At 42.0% G+C, this 15361-nt stretch overlaps 1 long non-coding RNA gene across 1 annotated transcript; it reads right to left on the bottom strand.

Annotated features, from left to right (window-relative positions):
• Positions 1–566: 566 nt before the first annotated feature.
• LOC307117689 lies at positions 567–1804 on the bottom strand. Its single transcript, XR_013815461.1, has 4 exons — positions 1708–1804; positions 1047–1120; positions 739–786; positions 567–655 (listed from the first exon to the last, which is right to left on the bottom strand). It is a non-coding gene; the product is annotated as an uncharacterized lncRNA (long non-coding RNA).
• Between the last annotated feature and the right edge of the window lie 13557 nt (positions 1805–15361).

The following is a 15361-nucleotide window of genomic DNA, read 5'->3' as shown; positions in this document are numbered from 1 at the left end:
TTTAGGTCCCTCCCACATTTGATTGCCAAAAACCGAAGCTGAAAATACAAAAAAGTGTTACAAATTACATATCTCTGAAGTTTCTCATACATAAATATAAAAATGTGACAGGCTGTGATTCAGACTGTAGAATATGCAGTGTACAATCTTAAATTTTACTTTTTAGATTACCCTACAGCATTATAAACAAAATCAGCACACTTACAAATCGTTCCTGGAGCTCTTTATCCTGCCTCAAACTGTTGTCAAGCAACGCCAAATGGGTTGTCTAGGGGGAGTAACAGACCCCCTGGCAGGGATAACTCTCCAAAAGACACACTGGCACTGAAATGTTGCAGCATAGTGTCCATTTTGTTGTCCATGCTACGCACAACATCGCCAAACTCTCCAAGACGTCGCAGCATTAGTGTCTGATCTGCACCTACAGGGGTTCACAGAATAAAAGAATAAAGCAGTCAGTCCTGGTCCCTCAACTACTAAACTATGACATTTACAACTAGGTCTACTACATGTACAGGTGGCCCCAGTGGGAATTAAACCAACAACCACAGGTGTTGTTTGCAAGTTGTACCTGATTGCCCAGTACGAGCAAACGTCGTCAACATTGTCCCAACTTGCTTCACCTGCTCATGAAGTGAGCCGCTGTCATCCGAAGCTACAAAATGAAAGGCATTTGGTAATTTTGGACCTACATCACAGTCAAAAAAGTAAAATTTAAGAAAGAGTGCATGTTCTCACCTGCTCGTGCATTGCTTTCCCTCAGGGCTTGGTTCTCATTCTGGAAATCTACATAAAAAATATTTTATTTTAATTATATATATATATATATATATATATATATATATATATATATATATATATATATATATATATATATATATATATATATATATATATATATAAATAAAACAACAACTACAGCCACAATTTTCCATACTGTTAAAGTTTCCAACATCTGCAATTTCCTGTTTGTCCATCTCAACTCCTTTCAATATTCTTCTCCTTATAGCCCAGTAACTAGACATTGTGACTAACAATTTATTTACCTTGAAAGCCGAAACGATTGTCCAATAGTAGGTCTCTTGGATGAAGATAACCGATTGTGCTCTGGTCAAGGTATCTGCAAGAAAATGTGAACAAAACCGCATTGTTAACGTTAAATACAGAATATACAGTAGCTATGCTGTGGGGGGAAAAACTGGTCAGCCAAATGTGGAACAGTAAAATGTATTCATTCAGTGTAGTGATTCAAGTAAACTGCATTGTCCTCAAACATAATAAGTACAGCAGTTCAGAGAAATAACTCATAAATGACCTTAAATGCTAGAAGAACAGTAGCAACACAGCACATGTTAGCTAACACTTGCTAAAACTGACCTAGCAGCATGCTTGTTCGGACTAACAAAATAATTTAAATAACCTATATACATCATTCTGTTTTGTTAGAAAACACCAAAAGTTAAACTTAAGTCTTTCTAGATGTAAAGCTTTGGCTAACTTACCTACAGTAGCTAGATACATTTTAACATGTAGAACATGCTTGAACTCAGTGTGTGAAAAAGGCGAAACAGCACGTGTTAGCTAACACTGTGCATTGTGCACTATATCAGCGTGCGTGTCGGAACAAACAAATTAAAACAACCTACCGGTATATACATCAAAAATGAACATAATATTGTGTGACACAAAAAGGAAACATGTACTTACTTAAACGCTCGTAGTCGAGGATATTTTCTGATCTCCTCTCTTCAAATACTAAAACCATGTGATGAGCGGCCGCTGTTGGTAAATCTGTATGTTTTACCGGTTTGTCTTCCGCCTTTTTTAGGTATACTGCCCCTCTCGGCCGGTGGAGGTACTTCTCTGTTTTTTTTTAATTTAAATTAGTACATGTATAGACAAGTACAATACAAAAAGTACAATGAGAGAAAAATAAAAATAATAAAGCATTGTGGTACAGTTCCGAATATGTAGAACAAAGAATAACAACAAATGTAACACTGTATATAAAATAAATAATAAAAATAAGAATTCTGAGATAGAAAATACTTTATAATATTAAGGCAGTCACATGAAATTGAAAAGCTTTCAGGTTTCTGTTTTTGTAAGCTTTTTGTTTTGCGACCTCATGTTTGAGAGGGTTTCAAATATTGTAAAAATCAGCTTTATAAGAGGTAATATTAGAGGGCTTCTTTTGAGTTATTCTTGTCTTATGAATGTAGAATTTTTCCTAAATAATTAATAATATATTTTTGTTTTTCAGAAAAATATGGGTTTTGAAAACAAAGTAAAATGTCATGAAGTTAGTTCTAATTTTTTGTCATGTCTATTTTAAAGTCAGTCCAAAAAGAAATAGAAAAAAGGGCAATACAAAAATAAGTGTTATCCTAAAATGAACTTTCAAACTTTCTTAACCCTCCTATTATGCTAAAAAAAAAAAAAAGTATTACATCCATTATGGGTCAAATTGACCAACACTGTTTAAACACACTCGACATGCAAATAATCAAGTGAAAATTTAAATGTAATTTCCTAAACCTAACCTTATCATGGAATCAAGAGTCAAGAATCTGTTATAAACCCTAATGGCTTTGGAGCAAAAAAAACTAATATTTGATATAATTCACATATAGGCTATTATGATTTTATAATCGCTTCAAATGTGAGAACTAGTTAAAATGCTGTCAGTTCCACTCTATTTCCCAACAAGCCAAACATAGCCAACGTGGCTGGTCGAATTTGAGAGTAGAAATCCTTGTATTTCAAAGCGGCTTGCCGCCAGCCGGCCGCGGTCCATTAGGCGGAGGCAACCGCCAGAGAAAATGAAGCCGGCGGCCCGCCGGCTAGTCGGCCGCGGCATCTCGCAAGAAATGGGAGTGACGTATTCGGCGGCAAACGTTTCATCACCGCCAGCGGGACGCACCTATAGCCGACAGCTTAGGGCCGGCGGCAAAAAGAAGCCGTGCCGATATTTTTTGCTATCTGGGATATCCTTTGTTAGTTCTGAATGTGCATTTTGATCGCATATGCTAAACCCTAGCTTCGTAATGTAAATTCCCATAGAAGTTAGCATTAAGCTAGCGCATTTATTTTTATGTTTATCAGATTAAATTGCAATATTATTCATAAACAACTTCTGTATTTGAATGGAATACTGAAATGTATTGTTCTTTGCAGTTTTACAGTGCTTCCTGAGTAAAGTTTGGAAAGGATAAACAAGCTTCATTCTTTGTCTTGGGGAAACTGTTAACTATCTGCCGAGCTGATGTAAAAGGCTAGACTGTGCCACACACACACAGAAGCGGGGGCAGAACAGTAAAAAGACATAACTCTTCTAACGGCCAGCGTTTGTCGATCTGTAAGTAGAAAATCACTTAAAGCAACCATCATGACACACAGAATACAAGAAGAAGATTTGGATGGATTAGAAACCAGATCACAAATATCTAACTGCTCAAGAACCAGCAGACAATCTGTGGCTAATTCTATGGCATTGAAAGCACGGGCTAAAGCAGAAGCCGCACGTGCTGAGCTTGCATTTGCTAGAAAAGAGGCAGAACTAATAAAACAACAAGCCATTCTAAACGCTAGTTTGCATGAACTGAAATTAGCAAAGGCGGCGGCTGCTGCTAACGCCGAAGCTGAAAGTCTTGAAGCAGCTGCTGAGGAGGAATATGAACTGTTAAATCCACTTCAACAAATAGAAAAAAACCCAATGCCTCTAACTCCAGTCGAAATTCATTGTGGAAATGCTGCAATGCAGATTCCTGTCATACATCCAGGTCACCAGCTTTATCAGAGTGCAAAAGCAGCCAATACAGTAAATTTAGTTGCAGTTTCACAATCAGATACAAGACCACAGACGACTTCACCAGTGCGCCAGCTTTTCATGGACAGCAGTGAAGCGAACAGATATGACAATCAGGTCAACGCGTCACCAAGTAAAATCAGTGAACACAAGTTTCTTGAACAAACTCAAAATCACTCGTACAAAGGAGAACCAATCTGGACCCCAAATCAGATAACCAGCACTGCACAGAGAAAATCATACAGTGAGCTCTCCCACAATGTGAAACAAACCAGTGACGATTTCAAGCCTCCCCAGTTTTACTACACACAGCCCTCCCAACTCCCTATGTACAACACAAGCCCACCCAGTGCAATGACTGCAACAGATCTAGGGAAGTACCTGATGCGACGAGAGCTGGTGAGCTCGGGTCTACTGAAGTTCGACGACAAGCCGGAGAACTACTGGGCCTGGAAGGCGTCCTTTATCAGTTCAACTGATGACCTGAAACTCTCCGCTAGAGAGGAACTTGATTTGCTGTGCAAATGGCTTGGGCCTTCGTCATCTGAGCAAGCTAAAAGAATCAGAGCGGTACACATTCACAATGCACCCACTGGCCTCAGGATGTTATGGCAAAGACTGGAGGATGTTTATGGCTCACCTGAGGAGATTGAAAATGCTCTTCTGAGAAAAGCTGAGGAATTTCCTAAGATCTCAGCCAAAGAAAACCACAAGTTAAGAGAACTGGGAGACATTCTCATGGAACTTGAAGCAGCCCGAGCAGATGGATACTTACCTGGTCTCTCATATCTCAACACCTCCCGTGGAGTAAGCCCAATAGTCCAGAAACTCCCTCCCAACCTACAAGAGAGGTGGATTACTGTAGGATCACGTTACAAAGAACAACACAGGGTGCCATATCCTCCCTTTGGAGTCTTCGTCAACTTTGTTTGTGAACAGGCAAAAATACGCAACGATCCTAGTTTTGCCAGCATTACAGGAGCATGGTGTGCAACAAAGACAGAAAAGAGTGCTTATCAGCCAGCCAGTCATCACGTGAGAACATCAGTTGCTGTAAGGAGGACTGAAATCTCAACAAGTGACAGCAACAGAGATAATACAACAATAGTCAGGAAACAAGAGGATCCCGACAAACAGTGCCCACTACATAACAAGCCTCATCCATTGAGAAAATGTCGTGGCTTCAGAAACAAAACTTTGGAGGAAAGGAAAACGTATCTGAAAGAAAAACGCATCTGTTTCAAGTGCTGTGCTTCATCCACTCATGTTGCTAAGGACTGTAACAGGCCTCTGCTGTGCCAGGAGTGCAACAGTGACAAACACCTGTCAGCGCTACATCCAGGGCCCGCCCCATGGAAAACTGATGTACATGTGAGTACCGTGGATCACAGCGGGGAGCGGCAGCCGCAGGAGGCCATTCCGTCTGTGACGTCCAAATGCACAGAAATCTGTGGGAGTGTGAACACGTCAAAATCCTGTTCCAAAATCTGTCTCGCCTTAGTGTATCCTGCTGGACAAAGAGACAAAGCCATGAAGACCTACATAGTTCTTGACGAGCAGAGCAATAAGTCCCTTGGAAGAACAGAATTCTTTGAACATTTTGGAATTCAAGGTGCAGGGTCGAGGTACACTCTGAAGACATGCTCAGGAGTGGTGGATACAGCAGGGAGACGCGCCAGCAACTTCATAGTGGAATCAGTAGACGGTAACATCCACATTTCCTTGCCTACTCTGATTGAGTGTGACATGCTGCCAGACGACAGGTCCGAAATACCATCACCAGAGGTAGCCAGACATCATCCGCACCTCAAACACTTGGCAGACAAAATCCCAGCCCTGGATCCCAATGCGTCCATCCTCCTCCTACTTGGGCGAGACATAATACGGCTGCACAAAGTGCGTGAACAATGTAATGGGCCACACAATGCACCGTTTGCACAGCGACTCGACCTTGGATGGGTGATAATCGGAGATGTGTGTCTGGGAAGAGCACATAAAACCACTACTGCCAGCGTCTTCAGAACCAGTGTGCTGACAAGCGGACGCCACTCCATCCTAAACCCATGCATCAGCAACTTAATGGTCAGAGAGAAGATTGACAGTGCTGTACCACCCCACACCTTTCCATGTGTGTCTCATGCAGCCAATGAAGCAGATAGCCTGAGCAGAGACGTGTTTCAAAGAACACGGCGCGACGATCAGCTTGGCCTGTCCATCGAAGATGAGTTGTTCCTTAACCTCATGGATAAGGAAGTCTACATAGACGAAGCAAACTGCTGGGTAGCACCGCTGCCATTTAAGCCAAACAGGCTGCGTCTGCCCAACAACAGACAACATGCTCTCAATCGCCTCGCCTCCCTCTGTCGCATGCTGGAGAAGAAACATGGCATGAAAGAACACTTCTTCAACTTCATGCAAGCAATGTTTGATGCTGATCAAGCGGAGCTTGCCCCAGCACTGAGGCCACAACAAGAATGCTGGTACCTACCAATATTCGGCGTTTATCACCCACAGAAAAAAGACCAAATACGTGTAGTGTTTGATTCCAGTGCGAAACACGAAGGCACCTCCCTTAACGACGTTCTTCTCAGTGGGCCCGACATGAACAACACCCTATTGGGGGTCCTCATGCGTTTCCGTAGAGAGCCTGTAGCGGTAACTGCAGATGTCCAGCAGATGTTCTACTGCTTCATTGTCCATGAAGATCATCGTGATTTTCTAAGATTTTTGTGGTTCAAAGACAACAACCCAAACAAACACATCACTGAGTATCGCATGAAAGTGCACGTTTTTGGCAATTCTCCTTCCCCTGCAGTAGCCATCTACGGCCTGAGAAGAGCAGCCTTGCATGGAGTAAAGGAACGGGACAGTGAAGCTACACAGTTTGTCATGAGAAATTTCTATGTTGATGATGGGCTCTCCTCATTCCCCACCGACGAAAAGGCCATCGCTGTACTGAAAAACACAAAAGAGATATTAGCAGAGTCAAGCATCAAGTTACACAAAATAGCCTCTAACAGTCGTACTGTGATGGATGCCTTTCCCCCTGAGGAGAGGGCCAAAGACTTGGTGGATCTAGAGCTAACTGTTGACCCCTTGCCACTGCAGCGGAGTTTGGGACTCACCTGGAACTTACAGTCAGACACGTTCACATTCCGTGTATCTAGAGAAAAGAAGCCTTTTACTAGAAGGGGAATCCTTTCTACAGTCAATGGACTTTACGACCCCCTGGGGTTTGTAGCACCTGTCACAATCAAAGGAAAGGTCTTAGTCAGAGAGCTGTCTGCCGAGCAAGCTGAATGGGATGCTCCTCTGCCAGCGCTGAAAGAGGAACAGTGGAAAATGTGGACGGACTCACTCTGTGAGCTTGAGCAGCTTCAAATTGACAGACCCTATGCGGCAGTTTCCTTGTGCTCCACAAAACACAGAGAACTCTGCATCTTCTCCGACGCCTCCACTATGGCCATATCAGCAGTGGCTTATCTCAAAGCAACAGATAAAAATGGACACACTCACATTGGATTCCTCATGGGCAAGGCAAAGCTGGCTCCTCATCCCCCACACACTGTTCCACGGCTCGAGCTTTGTGCTGCTGTCTTGGCTGTTGAATTGGCAGACTTAATTAAAGAAGAGCTTGACGTAGACATCCACAAGGTCACATTCTACACAGACAGTCGGATTGTATTGGGCTACATCAACAACACAAGTAGAAGATTCTATGTATATGTCTCCAACAGAGTCACACGCATCAGAAAGTCTTCAAGCCCGGAACAATGGCACTTTGTCAGCACAGAACACAACCCTGCAGACCATGGGACTCGCTCAGTGCCAGCTGCCATGTTGAAAGACACCAACTGGTTCAAAGGTCCAGCCTTCTTAGCCAAAGACACCACACCGCCAGAGGAGTTTGAGCTCATTGACCCTGAAGCAGACGCAGACGTACGCCCACAGATCCAAGCTTTCATAACCAAGACCTTTGAAGGAGAGCTGGGATCAAACCGATTTGAACGCTTCTCCAACTGGAAGTCACTTATTCGAGCCTTTTCCAAGCTCATACACAAGGCCAGGTCTTATACAAAGGGCTCAATCGCCAATACGGATGAGCCGACACAAGCAAGACTAATAGTCATCAGAAACGCTCAACACGATACATTTGCTGAGGAGATGAAATGCCTTTCCAGAGGTGAAGTCGTTCCAAAGTCGAGCCCTCTGAGGAAACTGAATCCAATTGTGGATAAGGACGGCCTTCTGAGAGTTGGAGGACGCATTCCTTTGGCTGACATACCCTGGGAAGAGAAACACCCAATCATTGTCTCCGGAAAGCACCACGTAGCAACCTTATTGGTGAGACATTACCATGCAAAGGTCGCTCATCAGGGAAGACATCTGACAGAGGGTGCTGTTCGCTCTGCTGGATTGTGGCTGATTGGAGGCAAGAGACTGGTGTCAAGCATCATACATAAATGTGTGACCTGTAATAAGCTGAGAGGAAGAATGGAAGAACAAAAAATGTCAAGCCTACCTGCTGAACGACTCGACCCAGGTCCTCCGTTCACAAATGTAGGTGTCGATGTGTTCGGCCCATGGACCATAAGCTCAAGACGAACTCGCGGCGGCATTGCAGAGAACAAACGCTGGGCAGTCATCTTTACTTGCATGGTAACAAGAGCTGTGCATATCGAAGTTCTCGAGTCTCTGTCCTCCTCAAGCTTTGTTAATTCATTAAGGAGATTCACAGCGGTCCGTGGTCCTGTCCGCCTGTTTCGTTCTGACCAGGGAACGAACTTCATTGGGGCATGCAAGGAACTTCAGATCAAATCTGATGATCAGGAACTAAATGCTTACCTTCACAATCAAAGCTGCACCTGGACCTTTAATCCCCCCCACTCTTCCCATATGGGTGGAGTGTGGGAGCGTATGATAGGTATTGCCCGTAGGATACTGGATGCACTGTTGTTGCAGACAAACACTGCCCACCTGTCTCATGAAGTTTTGGTCACACTCATGGCTGAAGTTATGGCCATTATGAACGCTAGACCCCTTGTTCCTGTGTCATCCGACCCAGACATGCCCACAGTGCTCACACCTGCCATGCTGCTAACACAGAAAGTCGACCCAGTGCTGCCACCAGCGGGAGAGTATGACCTTAAAGACCTTTACAGCAAGCAGTGGAAGCAAGTGCAGGCGTTAGCCGACTCATTCTGGAAACGCTGGCGTCAAGAATACCTGGTGTTACTCCAACCGAGGAGAAAGTGGCACGTGGACAAGCCAAACCTGAGCGAAGGAGATGTTGTGCTGCTCAAGGATGCTCAGGTCAAGCGGAATGAATGGCCCGTCGGAGTGGTGGTGAACGCCATTCCCAGCAAAGATTCTAAAGTTCGCAAAGTGGATGTGAGGGTGGGCAGACGAGACACTCAGCGGGTGTATTCTAGACCAGTCTCAGAAGTTATTCTACTTGTAAAAAGGGAATAGTGTTATAATACATTATAACAAGCGGGGAGTGTTATGTTCTGTTGTTTATCTGGGCAAAGAGAGACCTCTTGTGGCGATTCCTAACCTAGCATGTTGTTTACATTTTACTAGCAGTCTCGCGTCAGTTCAGTGTCTCTCGGTGAATTAAGCGGCCTCATTTTTCTCTCTTGATTTAATTTGGTCAGAAAACACGTTTGTCTGTAAGTACGAAGTCATATAGTTATCTCATCATCTAGCACTAAGAATAATAGTATGATATCCTTTGTTAGTTCTGAATGTGCATTTTGATCGCATATGCTAAACCCTAGCTTCGTAATGTAAATTCCCATAGAAGTTAGCATTAAGCTAGCGCATTTATTTTTATGTTTATCAGATTAAATTGCAATATTATTCATAAACAACTTCTGTATTTGAATGGAATACTGAAATGTATTGTTCTTTGCAGTTTTACAGTGCTTCCTGAGTAAAGTTTGGAAAGGATAAACAAGCTTCATTCTTTGTCTTGGGGAAACTGTTAACTATCTGCCGAGCTGATGTAAAAGGCTAGACTGTGCCACACACACACAGAAGCGGGGGCAGAACACTAACTTTAAAAAACAAACAATAACCCATATAGATAAATTATAATAATTGTATAATATTAAGCATTTACTTAATATACATTGTAACATTAGGCTACTTTACTCTAGCACAGTAGTCAGTTAAGCAATTAATTAATATCTTATATTAATATGTATGTAGCCTAGGCTACATCTAAAGGTAAGTCTGCTTTAAAAAAAAATATTACACTTCGACATGTACAGAATGTGCGCGTTAAGAAACACTTTCAAATGTGTCTTCTTAACATGTTAAAACTGTGCGTGAAGCGGAAAACAGGGCGTGTTGAAGGTTGAAACGATCATAAGTCACGCGTTTCGTATAAAGAGATTTGGCCCCGGGCGCGTTCCATATCAGAGCCCTAGTCCAATGGGGTGCGAGGTCGAGGTCATGGCCATGACGCGTAGAAGACGAGCTTTAAACTATTTTTTTATGTTTTTTGCTGCTTTCCTTTTTCGTGATCAACAATGACAGGACACCGTCTTCAACTCAATCTCTGCATGGACGCGACGAACTTTTTGGACTCATTTTCAGGAGGCTGTCTTCGTCTTCATAACTCTGAGGCAAACTGCAGTCGCTATGAACCACAACATGGGTAATGTAACGTTACGATATAAAGAATATGCTTTTATTCAGCTGTATAAGGAAATGGATGCGTTAATAGATCCGAGCTTAAAACTGCACATTTTGTTTACACAGACTATCCTCGCCTCATAACGAAGCCGTGAGCTCTTATCTGCTTGGAGCGATTTCCGCGAGTCCAGATTTAACCGCTGATCAAGACGACATTGTGTGTAAGTAACTTCTAATGTGTTTCTCATTCCTTGTTTAATTTTACCGTGACTGTTTTTATTAATACCAGTCTCATGTAATTGTTTTCCAGCTGCCTGTAAGACGTATTATGAATCGACACGCTGGAGCTTCAGATACAAACAACCTGAAACTGCGAAGTTTAGCTCGGAGTCGATCAAGAAGAAAAAGGGTAAGATTTATTATATTAGATCCGTTTTTTGTCAATGTGAGTATTTTTCAGGTTGCTTATTGTCTTTATGGATTGTATTACAGTTGCTGGAAGCGAGAGTGTGCTGGATGAGGTGGACGTTTGGAAGTCCGCGACCATTGAACTCATGTTTGACGAGGAAGACGGCTTTGTTGACGGGGTGTCTGGATGGATTGTGCGGCCACCGCGCTCTCGCAGCCTGGAGCTCGACGAACTTTACATTACATTACGAGACATTACTGCTGCACTGTACATAGTTGTGTGTTTAACAATAAAGCTCTTTCTTTGAGTAAACCGCTGTGTTTTATAAATTAAGCCCTTTCTTTGAATGAACAGCTGTATGCTTATCAATGAAGCCCCTTGTTTGAATAAACGGCACGGTCCGTATAATTTGCCCATATATTCCTTGATGGTATGAATACTTCATAGCACAATAACATTAATATGAAACAAATTATTACAACATAAATTATATATTTATTATTATTATTGGGGTTTACATTTATAATGAGCCAGGGGGACCAATAATGATTGGTTTGCAGTGATCTGCCAACCAATCACGAGGGATTTTTCTTTTTTAAATGTAGTGGCTTCAGCCAATAGTGAGTGAGTAAATTCAAGTCTGGCCGTTGACTCTCTGGTTTCGCTGCTATTCATATGCAAATTAGAGGCGTCGCACCTCCGCGCGGTCTCTCAGCGGGGGGCTCTCCACCTACGTCATGGTTCGTTTACGACAATTTGTGGCACAGACGAACGCGACGTTCGCTGCTTCTAAATTGTCGAAAACTGCCGAAAATTAGGGAGATTTCCAGGAGTATACAGGCGTTTATGGGGTCGAAAATCCCACTTTTCATGCAGTGTTAGCGCTAGCTAGACAACAGTCTCAGAACATCTCAGAGCTAGAGAAACAGAACAAAGAACTCTGTGCTAGAGTAGCATCTTTGACTAAGAAATTGAACCACAATAAAGCTGCAGAGAAAACTGATTTCACGAGTTCACACGTACATCCAATTAAATGGAGTAAAGATTATGCGTATTTGGCGTGCTGTCCGGGGGAGGGCTCCGGGCTCGGAATTTGGCCCGAACCTAGAGTATACCCCCGTGATGAAGATAGTCTAGAACTAGACTGTATTTTATTATGGATTGTGTTGACGTCTAATGAGTTTATTAAATCAAAGTGAGGAGATGGGGTGGTGGAGGGATGCTAAAAATAAAAACGGTCAACGAAAGAAGGTAAATATGCTGTATATATACACACACCTCTTATCGTTGATTAAATCGATTGGCTTGATATGCTCCACATGTGTTTAATTAGGTTTAATTATCTGAGGGTGCTCCTCTTGGGTTTGATTAGGTTACATTATCTGGCGTGCTCCATTGTTTAGATAGGTTTAATTATCTGGACGTGCTCCTCCCGAAATTAGTTACTAAAACTTCACGTGAATGAAGTTAGTCAGCCTGATAAAGTTTATCCTGACTTGCAAGCTTTCTTTGAAACAGATGTAGCCATTCAATCAGTATCTGATGTGCCTGTTGATTCAGTGAAAGTATGTGGCGCTAGGAGAAGGTCACAGGGAATTGAGGGAATTGAAAGTATTCCTGCTAATTCTGTTGTCCAAGTTCAAACTGCCAAATTGCTAGGACCTAGAGACATCGAAAGATTATCCCAGAGCTTGCCCTCAGCACGTCCACATTTTTCTGAATTTAGAAGGACGTTGTTATGCAAAATGCGTCTCTACGACATGTCGTTAACAGAAGTCACACAGCTAATGTCACAGATTCTAACTGAATCTGAATTCAAAAGTTTTGAGTCTGCTGTTACTTCTGAACTACAACATGCCAGTGAAGGCGATTTGAGAGAAGGTGTTTTGAAAATTCTAAAGAATATCATGGAGCCCAAAATAGACTGGTCCAGAATCACTAACTGTGTGCAAAGGAAAGAAAAAACTGTGAGTGAATTCACTGAAAGATTTTGTCAGTCAGCTGTAACTTATAGTGGGATAGTTGATGATTCTGAATGTGTGCTAGATGACCAGGGAGTTTTTGTTCGCGTCTGGTCAGATGGTCTTTTAGCCGAGTACAGAAAAGCATTGCCATTCCTTGATCTAACTTGGTCTAACAAAACCCTCAGAAGTAACCTAGAAAGGTTAGCTATATGGGAAAGGGATGCTGATGTTAAGGCAAAAGTGAGAGTAGCAGCAGCTACGTTTATCACAAGGAATTCAGACAATAGATTGCCTAAGAAAAAAGGCAAATGCCACTACTGTGGAAAATTAGGACATTGGGAGAAAGAGTGTAGGAAGAAGTTGCGAGATAGTAAAATAAATATTTAATAGTTCTGTTCCTTCTCAGCCCGCCTACAACCCTGAATAGTTCAGCCAGGATACAGTGGAATTTTAGGACAGCTTACTCAGGCTCTTCTAAGAGCACAAAAAGAACAGGCAAAAAACTGATTGTGGGGGCTGTGAGTAGCTACCTTTCCCCAGTAATCCATCAAAATGACCAAAGAATTTTTGTGAAAGGTAGCATACAAGAGAACGAGATTTAATTTTTGCTTGATACAGGTGCAGAAATTACCGTAATTCCTACAAAATTGGCTAAAGATTTAAACATTCCGTACAAGAAAACTGAACTTTGTTTAACTGGTGTAATAGGTGAAGATTCAGGAAATGGATCTATTACACAGGATCGAGCAGCTTTTGTCAGAGCTATACCTCTGCCTAATACAATTAAAACTCTCAGATCATTTTTAGGAACAGCAGGTTACTGTAGACCTTGGATTGAAGACTATGCCTCAATTGCACAGCCTCTCTATGACTTGTTGAAAGGCCAAGTTAAAGATTCTGATTAGAGTTGAGCCGGATACTCGGCTGAAACGAGATGAGCTATGTCAAATTTTAATTTTATTAGGATGGAATAAAAATCCTCATTGGGTAGCTGACTGTGTCTGCGTTCTGTGATAGGCTAGTCACAGCGCCCCTCCCTTACACATACAGATTTACTGTGTCCCGCTCTTCTCACTCACACACACAGAACACTGAGAAGAGAACAGCTCTCTTTCTCTCTCTGTCTCTCCCTCAGTCACTCAGGTTCGCGGGTCTTTCCCGTTAACGTTTAGGGTTTCTTCAGCTTCAGGTTTGTTTTTATTTCGTTTTTTTTGAAGTACTTACTTATTAACCAGTAGAGTTCTGGTAAACGTGGGGTTTGTTCAGACGTGGTGCTGAATGCGACTAGCGTTGCGTCTCTGCCTGTCGGAGATTTTTTTTTCTTTTTTTAACGTCTGCTGACAAACCAGTTTTTTGACTTAACGCAAAAAAATAAAGTAAGTAAGTTAGTGGTATAAAAACTATAGGCTATTACAAATTAATTAGCTACACACACTCTCTCTCTCTGCCGGTCAACAGAGTTTTTTTAACCGTCTGCTGGCTCTAACCAGTTTTTTTACTTCACGCACTGAGTGTCTGACACTTTCTTGCTGTATTTCATAAAAAAATAAAGGAATTAGTGGTATAAAACTATCATATTACAAATTAATTAGCTACACACTCTCTCTCTCTCTCTCTCTCTCTCTCTCTCTCTCTGTCTCTCTCTTACTCACTCACACACACACACACACACCTGGTGTGGAAATAAAAAAGAACCAAAAAAAAATCACTGATCATAAAAAAATTAAAACTTAAAAAAAGAAAGTTATGTTTAGATGAAAACTCTTGTTCATAACATTTTTCTTAATAATTGCAACCGCATGTGTTGTATTAATTGTTGCAAAACTTGTTCTGTATATAGTTTGTTTGTTATTGTGATCAAAACCATTGATCTGAAGCTCAATGCTGATGCTGTCATGTAAATAGTTTTCTAATCAGCAATAAATATAACAATTTCTGATCAACCCATAGCAATTGCATGATTAAAAATAACATACTGGTTAAAGCCCCGCCCATTTCAAGACAAACCACTTCCAGGTTAGGCCCCGCCCAGTCCGAGTACAGATACAGATACAGATAATTCATATGGTTAACAGATACAGATACAGATAATGCTGTACTCGCTCATCCCTAATTCTGATACTGTTTGTATGGAAGAATTTCAGCTCAAAGCTTTCAATGATTTGAAGAGAGCACTATGTCAAGCACCAGCATTAGGAATTGCCCAATCTGATAGGCCTTTTGTGCTTTATGTACATGAACACTTAGGCTTCATGACTGCATGTCTAATGCAAGATCGTGGGGGCAGTTTACGCCCAACTCATTACTATTCTGGTAAACTTGACATAGTCACTCAAGGGATGGGCCCTTGTCTTAGAGCAGTGCAGGCAGTTCATCTAGCCCTTCAGGCTTCATCAGGAATGGTGTAAGGACAGACAATAAATGTAAGATGCCCTCACGAAGTGTCCGCACTAATGAATCAAGCAAAAGTCATTGTGTCACCTCCTCTCGTTGGGGAAATTGGTTTACGACCCTCACATCCCCTCGCATTGTTTTACA

Source organism: Gobio gobio, assembly GCF_949357685.1.
Source record: "Gobio gobio genome assembly, chromosome: 21".
Taxonomy (NCBI): domain Eukaryota; kingdom Metazoa; phylum Chordata; class Actinopteri; order Cypriniformes; family Gobionidae; genus Gobio; species Gobio gobio.
Note: the sequence above shows the minus strand (reverse complement) of the source record. Positions and strands in the feature narration are given on the sequence as shown.